This window comes from Protopterus annectens, chromosome 2.part0 (assembly GCF_019279795.1).
Source record: "Protopterus annectens isolate FY-2018-M chromosome 2.part0, PAN1.0, whole genome shotgun sequence".
NCBI lineage: Eukaryota > Metazoa > Chordata > Ceratodontiformes > Protopteridae > Protopterus > Protopterus annectens.
This window is the reverse complement of record NC_056728.1, coordinates 895877856-895890021: the sequence shown is the minus strand read 5'-3', so window position 1 is coordinate 895890021 and position 12166 is coordinate 895877856.

The following is a 12166-nucleotide window of genomic DNA, read 5'->3' as shown; positions in this document are numbered from 1 at the left end:
ACTTCCCATTTTAGTCAATCTCACTTATAACCATAGTGGAGCTGATATTAATTATATATATGAGGGCTGAGACAGTGCTATTCTGTCAGTTATTTTTGTATATATCTATGTATTATCACATTTATTATCACATATATGACTGTGGATATACTGTGTACTATATTCCTGTAAGAATATTTCTACTATCTGGACTGGCATGGCCTTCACATTTGCCTAACACACATACACAACTACCTGTGCATCCAATAACCTTGAAATTGCAACTGCAATTATGTAATGCTTCACTGCTTGCAACTGTTGCATTCCACTTACCATTGCACAAATGCATTGCTCGGAGGTGTGCACTGGTAAGCGGAGCGGACCATTTTCAAACAATGTGCACAGTCCCAGTAAACAAGATGGCTGGAACTGGTGGGAAAGCATCATTCTCCAATTGCTCTAGATCTGTGGCAGACATGGAAGGCATTTGTGGGGAAGGTTTCAGGTTTAGATAGGTTGTCCAGGAGTCCAAGATTTTTATTGGACTCCTAGTTAAGAACCACAGTGCTAGGTTTCTGCAGAGGTAATATTCTGGCTCCCAGTATAAGTCAGAAGCTTGGAATAGTTTAGCTTGGGCTATAACCAGTGCCACTGGTATCCTCCACACAGGTAAACAATGTAAGTATCACTACAATGACCTCTGAAGGAGGAAGAGGGATGTCCTCGACCATTGGATTGGGGAATTTAAGACTGTGGACATCCCACACCTTTGTAAGTATCAACTACAGAGAGTACTTGTAAGACTCAAAAGCTGAATATAGGCAAAACTGGTATTTATAATAGTATTCTGTTCTGTATTTTTTCCACAGCTGCGTGTGATCATGAGGTAAATGTCCAAACCCATGGGGCTAGATTGGCGAGGATTAGGGAAACATGTGGTATGTATGCAGCAGAACAGTAGTGTTATTCTAGCATTAAAAGTTAAATGGCATTTTATACAGTTGTATCAAATTCAGCATGCTTATCTCAACTGTAAAAGCAAGTATGCATGCATTAGTCTGTAGCACAAACCAAGATTACAATATTACACTTTAGTCAGAGGTTGTGGGTTCAAATACCTCACTTTCCAACTATACAATAGTGTTACCTCTGCAGTTTATATTTAAATTAAATTAAAACCTCTCTACCAGTGGCACAAATGCCCTACTGAGAAGTGTAATCTGTATAATTAGAACACACATATATGCAATATATGCACACGTCAAGGAGTACAAGCAGTATTTGCTGCAATCTGTAATACAGTATGCATCTGTTAGGAGATGTGAGTCTTAAAAGTAAAGTTATCTGTTAGGACTTGATAGTCTTAAAAGTAAAATTAAGATAACATAGTCAATTAATTGTATCAATGCACTGGATGTCACATATGAAGGTACTAAACTTATCTCTTTTTTTTCTTTCTCACCCAAATCTTTTCTTCTCTTTTTTATTTTTATTTTATTTTTTTTTAATTATGTGCTGTCAAAATGTGTCCATGTCATCCATGTGTACCACATCAATAAATGCTTCAGAGCACAACAGGTTCCCCCACAGGATCTGCCTATCCCCCCTCCATCAACTTCAGCACCATTGCCCAGCACATCTGGGAGCCAGCCAGGTAGCACTTCTGCACTACCTGCCCCCTCAGGTAGTCTTGAGGGGGCAGGCAGCATCTCTGCACTACCTGCCCTCTCAGGGCAAGACTACCTGAGGGGGCAGGTAGTGCAGAGGTTCTGCCTGTCCCCTCAAGACTACCTGAGTGGGCAGACAGCACCTCTGCACTACCTGCCCCCTCAGGTAGTCTTACCCTGAAGGCTGGTCCAGTGGTACCCTCCAGGAGCAGTGGCAGAGGTGGTGATTTTATCATCCACTCTGATATGGCAGGGATGGTGTGTCCTGCACTGTTGATGCAAGCCTATGCAAGCTAGAGAGGCTGCTCTTCCTCATTTTACACAATACAAGAAGGAGGAGACACAGATGTCAGGCACTCCAGCCAGTGGAGGAGTGAGGTGACAGTGATAAAAGGCCAGTGGGTGGGAACTCGATTCTTACTGTTACCCACTTTGATAACCATGGGTTTGGGATGTTCCCACCCTCACCCATATTATGGTGTCCACAACCTTTTGTGTCCATCACTGTCCCTGCCTGTTGACTTGTTTGTCTTGTCTGTTTGCAATTGCAATTTACCCAATTTACATCTCTACATTCCTTCCCCAACATTCCTCTATCTGTAAAAAAAAAAAAAAAAAAAAGGCACCTGTTCCAAACTAAAAAAAATTGTCCAGTACATAGCTCTCCATTTCACACATGTGTCTTCATTACACACTGGATTTGGTCCAATTGGCTATACAACATGATCATGGTATGGCCACCCCTCTAGCTATGGTTCTTTACTACTTTCCTTCTGCATATTTCTGCCATGCTTTCCCTTTGTTCTTCCCCCACTTGCCATTTCATCAGTGTCCTATCTTCCCCATTTCTTTTGTTTAATACATTATTGCGTGATGGAGCACATTGCATACCAATGGCAGCAACAGAAATGTAAAAGTAGTTAAAAGTATTAGATACACTGTATTCGAACCCAGTACCATCAGGCCCCAAAACGAAATGTATCACTGCAATAACTGCATTAACACATGCTGCCACAGAGTTAGTTAAGTAGCAGGTGTATTCCAGAGACTCACTGCTAACTGTAAGACTTTAGCAATGCAGCTTGAGTTTATGTCACTGCTTAGCTACATGAAAACCTGTGTATCTCACATGTGTATGCACATTGGTAACCATTGAGCAAACTCGCTGCTCGTCATACTATGGAAATGTATATATTATGCTTTATTACTGCTGTCTACTGTCTATTTCCTGTGTATGACATCAGGTACATGTGTGTAGGCTCATTTCTTATCACGCCACATCAGATATGTTATGTCAGAGATATGGGATTAGTGGTGGTACTATTCTGATGTTGTCCATGATTGTGGTTGGTTCCCTTAATGTTTTTCATGATCCTTTACCTGTATCCCTCTTGCTGGAGACCTCTGCTGAGAGTGCACTCATATTCAGGCATATCAGTTTGCACACCTTCAGAATATGGACCCTACCCTAATTGTATGTCATATCCCTGATAGCTACCCTCTGCATTATTCATCTAAGGATCTTACCTTATGCAGACATCCTCCCCATTATTATGTCACGTTGTGTGACAGTCACAGACAACAGATTTTCACTTTTCAGTCTGTACTGTACCATATAGATATGTGCTTGGTGTTGCTGCTACAACCATCTTCCACTGACATGCCCTCCTCTGCTGTACATGATGGAGTTTCACATGTCCTCTTTCTCTGTGTTGATTCCTACAGTTCATCTGTCTGTCCCTATTCCATGTACACACTTCCCCTGAGCAAACATTTTACATGGTAGTCCCATGTCCTGTTACAGATCATTAACACAGCTTCAGTACAGAATGCCAGGAAGGGGATATCACAATATTTTGCATTGTAGGTACATTGTCCTGTAATGCGTTTGGAAAACAGCAATAAAGGCAACGCAATTCCTCTGTTGAAAACTTTAATGATAAAAACATGACAGAATACACCACACGTATACAATCAGCACAAAATGTTAAACACACTGATGTTAAGCTCTTTCATCTGCCGATTGCAGACTTCATCAGAACATAATCAAGTGCTACTGTCTGTTGCATTTAAACAGTATTTGGCGCCAAACCAGACTAGATACTTAAAGACACATCACTATATATACGGCACATCATATCCTATATACTCTACTGTTTGATGATGTGTAAATAAGTGTATAAATACATGAATAATAGATTAATACAATGGATATTCTAAACTAAAAATGCTCACTACTACATGAATATGATACATATAAATAATAAATATTTAATAAATAATTTATGATAAAAATATTATAAAATGTGAATAATGTATATTTCATACTTATAAATAATTTAAAAAAAACATGAACTGGAGTCTATATATAAGTGTATATAATATATAAGATATCTTGTATACAAATAAAATGTGTAACCATAATAAAATGTCATTTCAAATAAATACTATAAACATATTTCTATAACATTATTTGTATAAAATAGATCACATTTTAAGGAATGGTTTAATACTAATAAAATCATTGAGTCCTGGGGTTCTGGTGGCATCTACTAAAATCTGCCACTTACTCTCCCTACATGCAAGTTTAGTTTTCCAATCACCCCCTAGTGGATTAATAAATTCCTGATCAATTATAGTAAAAGTGAAGAAATGTTGTTCACCTACATCTTTGATGTGTCTATATAAGGCATTTTTGGGGTCCTTAGTTTTAATCCTATAATAGTGTTCGTATATCCGCTTCTTCAATTGCCTCTCAGTCTTTCCAATATAGAAAACTGGACATAAATTGCATTTGGCTAAATACACCACCTGTTTTGTATAACAATAACCTCCCCTACTCCTAATTTTGGTATGATTCACATCTTTCAATATAATATGGGATGAAGTATTTATATATTTACATTGTTTACAGTTTCCACATTTCTTAGTATGTGTTCGTTTATCCTTCTTATTCACATCATGGCTACCCGTCTTCTCTAATAATTTCTTAATATTGGGTGCAGTCTTATAGACTATGGTCGGATACTGACCCAATTTTTCTCTACTAGCATCTGTAACTGTAAAAATGTCCCAATATCTAATCACTATATCCTTAATATAATTAACATAGGGGGAATAAGTTAAAACACACACTCTACCTTCCCTAAATATGTTTTCTGTTTGTACTTTTTGTATAATATCATGTTTGCCCAATAAAGGTATGTATTTTTGATCCCACTGGGAACTAACATATTTGATGGTGTCATCCAATAAATCTTTAGGATAGCCTCTATCCTTAAATAATTGATAAATATATTTCATTTCATTTTCCATCTCTACTCTTGTGGATGACATTCTAGCTCCCCTAATACATTGACCTTTTACAATATTCTTGAAAATATGTCGTGGATGATTACTGGTAATCTTTAAGGATTTAATCTTTAAGAAGGAGTTGAAGCTGTTTGCAATTTCTATAGGGGATTAATCAAGGGCAGCTGATGGTGTAGGAGTGGCGGAATGGCCTGGGTATAGAAGATTGTTAATACCAGCCCAGAACGTTTGAGGTTTTAGCTAATATTTTTGTTGTAGGAGGGTGAGGTGATTTTATTTTGTCTAGAATGACAGATTTTTCGGTCTGGTTCCTTAGCTGCCAGTATCTTACTTGGTCCATGGAGCTTTGATAACATGCCACCTGGCCCAGGCACTATTCCTTAGTTTAGTTTTGGTTGTTGTTGCTTTAGATAGCCACGGTGCAACTATGGCTTTTACACGGATGGTACGGTTAGGAGCATGGTGGTTAAGGATAGCCAGAAATCTGGTATTGAAGTACTCAGCTGCTTCTTGCAATGGGAGTCATTTCAAGACATTCCAATTACATGCTTTGAGTTCATTTTGGTAGTTGTCAAGGTTAAAGTTCCTGACATTTTTATAGTTTTGTAGGTCGGCTGGTTGGGAATGTCAGCTTTGAGCCTAATAATATTGGTAAGGCAGTGATCACTTAAATCATTGGGTAATGTACCTGACTTGTACTTTTGAGGGTGGCTGTTAATAAGTATCCAATCAAGGATACTATCTTTGACTCTATTTTTGCTAAATCTGGTGGGGGTGGCAATGATCTGAGTAAACCTGTGGAGGTTTAAATGGGTGGAGGGAGTTTCAGAGGAACAGGTGGTTCCAATCAATGTTAAAGTCCCCCAAGACAATGGTTTCCTGGGGATAGTTAGAAGCTAGCCAATGTAAGATATTTTCTAGAGTATTATCATTCTTGCTGGGTGGAATATAAATGCAGACAATGTATCTGCATTTATTTTTGTTTATTATTAGCCTGGTGATGAGAATTTCTGCATTGCCAAACTGGGGTGGCTGTTGGGTGTCAGTTGTTATTGTTAGGGTAGATTTGTATAGTACAGCTACCCCGCCATCTTTCCTGGAGATTTGGTCAAGTCTAAGGATGTTGTACTGTGGGGGGGTTATTTCGTTATCTTTGGTTATTGGTTTTAGCTAGGTTTCTGTGAGGCAGAGGATATCAGGGGAGTGAACAGCTAAGAGTCCATGTAGGCTATGGATCTTGTTGTTTAGGCTTCTGATGTTGAGATGACAGACCAGAAATGTGTTTGGAAGTCTATCAATCTGAGTAGTACACGCTGGGTTGTTAGATGGTGTGCTTGGGTCTACTGCTGTGGATGGGCCAGGAATCCTTCATAAGATTAATTTTTAAATTGCTTATGAGTCTTAAAAATTTGTTTATGATTTTTTCGTAGCTTTTTTTTTTTTAGCTAATGTAGTGGTATTTAATTGGGTGATGGTAATTGGGGGGTGAGGAATTAGGAGAGGGGGTGGTTATGTGGTGGATAAACTTATTAAATGCTGGGTTGGTGTCTGTTTGAGTGTTTGGGTATTGGATTTCAAGATGCTGTACATATTCATAGGAGCTTAAGTGATAAGGAATGAATAGCAGGGGTACTAAGGGTAGCAGCATTAGTGTTTTAGCTGTAGTCATAGTAAATTACTAGGGAAGGGTCTGTATTGAGTGTATGTGGTAAACCAGTAAAGCAGATGCCTAGAGGCAGTATGTGCAGGTATGAGTTACAGGCACACTTTTTTGTTTCTTTTTATATGCCCAATACTCTGTTCCTAGGCCATACTGTTAAAAACTACACAGTTCCCTGCCTGCTTCTCAATTTACAATGCAGAGAGCCCATTTTCCAACTCCCTTTTGTAGCACACTTGTTTCACTTAGTTTATTGAGAAATGCACTGTTTGGAGGTGCAGAGCACACTAAGCTTGTCTGTTGAACAGTAGAAAGCCTGCTGTTTTTACCTTAATTGGGGAAGAAAGAAGGCTACAGGAAAGTCTAACCCTTCCAACCTAATGCTTATCAGCATAAACAGATTACAAGTGGGAGTTATGGGGACATTCACCAGTGCTTATTTGGACCCAGTTTGTTAGGTTTACAGGTGGCAAGGTATCTTAGTGGATATTGACCTTACTAAAATAAGTTCCATGGTGAGGTAAGTCTTCCGTACTTGTTATTCCTGGAATGACCCTATATGCTTTTACAAGCCTTTCAGAGGGAGGTGAGGTAGGAACACCTAGAGAGGCGATATGATTATTAGTACTATACCAAGAACAGAGTTAATCATTCAAACATTCAGTATACATGATTATCAAACAAGTCCACGTGCACCTTTTAATATTAGCAAACAGCAGCTCTCTTTCCTATGTATCTGCCTTAAGGGCTCAGTTAATATTCATTATTTCTGTCCCTTATCAATGCTACACTACCCAGGACAGACCACTAATTCAATACAAATGACAATAAATGGATACAATATCAATAGCAGTTTGTGAGTAATTTGTAACAGCCGGTACCGATATACATGCCTAAATTCATCAAGGTTTCAGTTTGCGAGTAAATGCAGTAAACAGTTAATACATTGAGCTCAGATAAAGAAACAAGAATTAAATATATAAGTATGTGAACATACCTCAGCCGACTGGGACCTGATGCACTGGTTAATTTGGAAATGGCTGGTCAGGTAGGTGATTATGTAACCTCTAATTACTTGAGAGAGGGGGGAGGTGAAGGGCTGAACTGGGCTAAACCAGTAAAGCAGATGCCTAGAGGCAGCATGTGCAGGTATGAGTTGCAAGCACGCTTTTTTGTTTTTTTTTCTATGCCCAGTACTCTGTTCCTAAGCCCTACTGTTAAATGGGTTACAAGCACGCTTTTTTGTTTCTTTTTACACTACACAGTTCCCTGCCTGCTTCTCAATCTGCAATGCAGAGAGCCCGTTTTCATCATAACTTTATTACTTATGTCTTGCACATTTTCTGCTTTGTGGAAACATTCTGTCATCATTCCTATACATAAAAGTGGATCAGCTATACCTTAGTCTATTTCCCTGTTATCTGCACTCAGCAAATTATTGGATAAAGTCACTACCCCATAACTATCTGACTTTCTTAACTCAAGTATTATTTTACATGAATTTCAACACTAGAAGGGCCTTAGTGCCTTCACTGCCTTACTCTAACCTGTCAACCTAATCTATAATAATACGGAACACAGAGACATCACTGGCACTGTCAGTATTTGATACCGGTAAAGTTTCTGGCTAATCCCTCTCTACCACTCAGTCATTTACCTAAGCTGCTAACTGAACCCAGGTCACCTGGGTTGTAATCCCTCTATGACAGCAGAATGGCTAATAGTGTCTATATGTATGAATTCAGAGAATATTGACATGCTCAGTTTCTTCAAGTTTCTTGAAATTATTTAATACATCACCTACCATACGAACTATCTTTGTAACATAAGGTGAAGTACTAAATATTGTTAAACACTTATTCAGTTTAAATTTATCTTATCACATTGCCTAGACAAATATTTGAAAATTATTCCAGTATTTTTCTAAGAAAAACAGTCATAGCACATTTGTTGTTAGTCTGTCCTGGTCTCCAGCAGCAATTATTCTGCTTTATAAAAATATTTTGCTTATTTTACATGGTATGAGAAATACTGCATGAGAAAATTTCCAAGTATATATCTTCCAAAACATTGAGGATTTCCCCGCAGAAACTGATATTAAAGAAGTTTAGTTATCATTAAAATATGCATAATTACTTCAGTTCAAATACCTAAAAAAACTAATAAATAATTTATGCAAATATTTTATAGTCAGCTTATCTGGTATTAATGCTGCAGCTTAAATTATATATAATACTTTAGTTAATAATATTTTTTCCTTTAACTCAGTCTATCCTCATATTTGAAAAGTTGATTATTCCGTTATCAATTTCTCTGTGCTTTTATTAATGCTTTTATAGTTCATTGTTATAATGTTGTCTATACCTTTTATAACATGATACCAACATTTTTAAAAAATTACACTTTCAATTATATTTATTTTTCTCTTTTGTATTCTGATCTAAATCGTGGCTTATTGAATCATATTGCTCTTAATTTCATTAATTTTAAGATTAGATAACTGTTTAATTTTTGTCATAGTGCTATTCAAACCTAATATTTCTTAATTAAAATCTGTTGAAGTTAATAGTATATCTTCAGCAAACACCCTAAGTGTAGATTGATAATTATAATTTAATCTTAGGCCTTTAGCACTTTTATCTTGTCTACAACAGTTTACAAGTGCTTCTAAGGCTAAAGCAAATAATAAAGGTGAAAGTGGAAATCCATGTTTTGATACTCTTGTTTTGCTAATCATTTGAGAAAAAAATATCCCACTTTAATACATAGGTTCATAAATGTGTACTAGGCTAACCTCCACAAGGGCCTTTTTAGGCCTAGCCATGCATCCCAAATCTCTAAAAAGTTTTGGTAAGCTTGAGGCTTGGAAATAGAGCATTTATAAGCAGGAGCCTGGGAGATTAACCATTTACAGGCTGCCTGTGTCCATTAGAGACATAGGTGCCAAACCAGGGATGAATTTCCTGTTCCTCATCCAGTTGTCCAAGTTGCACTTGTATTAGGCTACGGAGGATTCAAACTAATGGGGAGCCTCTCTGGGATAGATACCTGTCTCTCTAGCAGGTCCTATTTATATCACAGGCAGGGTTTAAGTCTTTAGAATGGATAACTGTGGTGCTGTTTGTTTTGCAGATATGCAGGAGGTCTGTCAGGGTGGAGTTGACAATGCTTTGCATGCCAGACATTGATCTCTCCTCAACAGCCTGTAGGATATTAAATACAGGGATAGGGCTTTTGTCTGCACAGGACATGTTACTTATGTCCTGTATGCTTTTAGTGATATACCTCTGTGGATGTTCCAACTGTTGGATTTGCCTGTTTAGGTACATACTAAAGGGTGCATTGTACTCAATGATGGGTCTCATGAGTGGTAAATACAGTAGAACAAGGACCTACTTGGATTGTTTATATGTTGCACAACAAAGAATGATTTCTTCACTACTGCAGACATATGAAGGTCAAAGACTAGATTACTGTGCATGTGTGTTCTCAAGTCCCTGACTACTGGGTCAACCTTTAGGGGTGTTTTGTCAGTATGATAGTTACCAGGGTATTCTATGACTGCTCTTAATATGCAATCATCTGAAAAATACGAGCAGTTATAGGATCCTCCACAGACAATACAAACAATCAATCTTATCTAGAAAATCAATGGCTTCTGGTACTCTAAATAAAAAATCCCATTTCAGAGATTCAAACTATTTATATGTATATGGTGAAACAGATAAATGAGAGATTAGTATTAATTATAGCACAATCAGTGTTATTATTCTTTTTCTGTCATCTTGTGTAAGCCTGACAGATATAAATCCAATCTGACCTTCCTCAATAAGATTGGATAATATGATTTTCAATCTGTATGTTATGATTGATATAGACATATCGACACATAATGTATGTTCAATAAGGTTATGTGCTTATATGATGAACATAAGGCTGAATCTTTCTCTGAATCAGTTTGGGCTAACTCGAGTATATTTCCATAAGAGATGCATTTTATTTGTCTGAATAGTAAAATGATTTCCTACTTACATTTAAACATTTTAGAGAATAGTTTATGTACTTCTGTTAGAATGCCATGGCTAACTGTCCCATTGCTATCTTTTAATTTATTGCTTCGTTCTTTTATCTTTATAGCATTGATAGGCTCCAATAGATCAATGATATTTTTACTGTCAGTCTTATATTAGTATTTCTAACTGAAATGTATTTTAAAGTGTTCTCATCCATTCCACTAACACAAAGATTATGTATGTTATTGCAATATTTATTAGCAATTCTAATATTAGTGTATATATAACATTCTTTTTATTCCCTTGCATTTCTGTACTTCTGACTTGATTCATCCTAATTATATTTTCAATCTAGGAACTATTCTGTGTGAATATCTTGGGCTAACAGAATATGATTGTACTTAATTTTTTCATAGATATTGCAGCTTTATGTTTTAATGTTTGCTGATATTTTCCTGAAAAAGCGTTGACTATGTCTGAATAAATAGTCATATTTTATACTTTTAATTTTGCTTTATCTAAATCTACCTGAATCTTGTTTACTCTGTATACCATTCCTCAACTTTACTCTACTCAAAGTAATAATTTTGAAATATAGGTGCACTTTGTGTGTACCATAGTATGAGCTCAATTTCTTCCCCATTATAATTGAGTATGATATAAATTTCTATTTCTTTATATAGCCATTATTTAAATTTTAATAATATTGTTATACATGAAAGTATTCTTCTTACAATGGAAAACCTTTGATTATCAGTTGTTAAGACTGTGGCACTGTGGAAAGACATTGACCATGAATCTTCTTGAATATTAAGAAATATAGGTAACTAGAATGTGAAAAGGTCACCCATGTTCTCTCCATCCATTTTCTGGTACCCCATATATTTTAAGTTTTTCTAGAATCCCTCTATTTCATTTGAATGTGAACTAATTCTGTGACTTTTCTTCCTCACTCTTCCATCAGCATCAGTGATAGAATTGTGATGACTTTTATGTGCTTTTCATGTTTTTCACAATGTTTCCTAGTATTTCAGTCTACTTACATCAGTTTTCCTGGATGCATTTCATTTTTAGCAAATTTATCCAATCTGAAGGAGAATTCTTATATGGAAGGAAGTAACTGCTGAAAATGTTTCTTCAGTGAAACATTTGGAAGTAAAGCTGATTCTGTTATTTTGAATTAGGCAGGAGTAAACTGACTACTGTTTCATTTAAAACAAAAACTTAAAGCAGTATCACAGGTTAACAAGATCTGTAGAAGTAGCAGATAGCTTTTCTTGTTAGCTCCCCACTCTTTCCTGGCTAGTAAATCTTAATTCCTCAGAGCACTAATGAGGATTTGCTAACAGATCAGCTATATGAAAGAAATCCTGCAGAGTAAAATTGTCTGTATGCCATCAACCTGCTATAGTGCCATATCATTCCTCACAAGAGAAGCTTGGCAAAGCATTGAGAAATGTGCCTTAATTCCACAGTAAAATACAACCTCCATCTTTCTACCTAGTCTACTATTCATACTTAACAAAATATGTCAT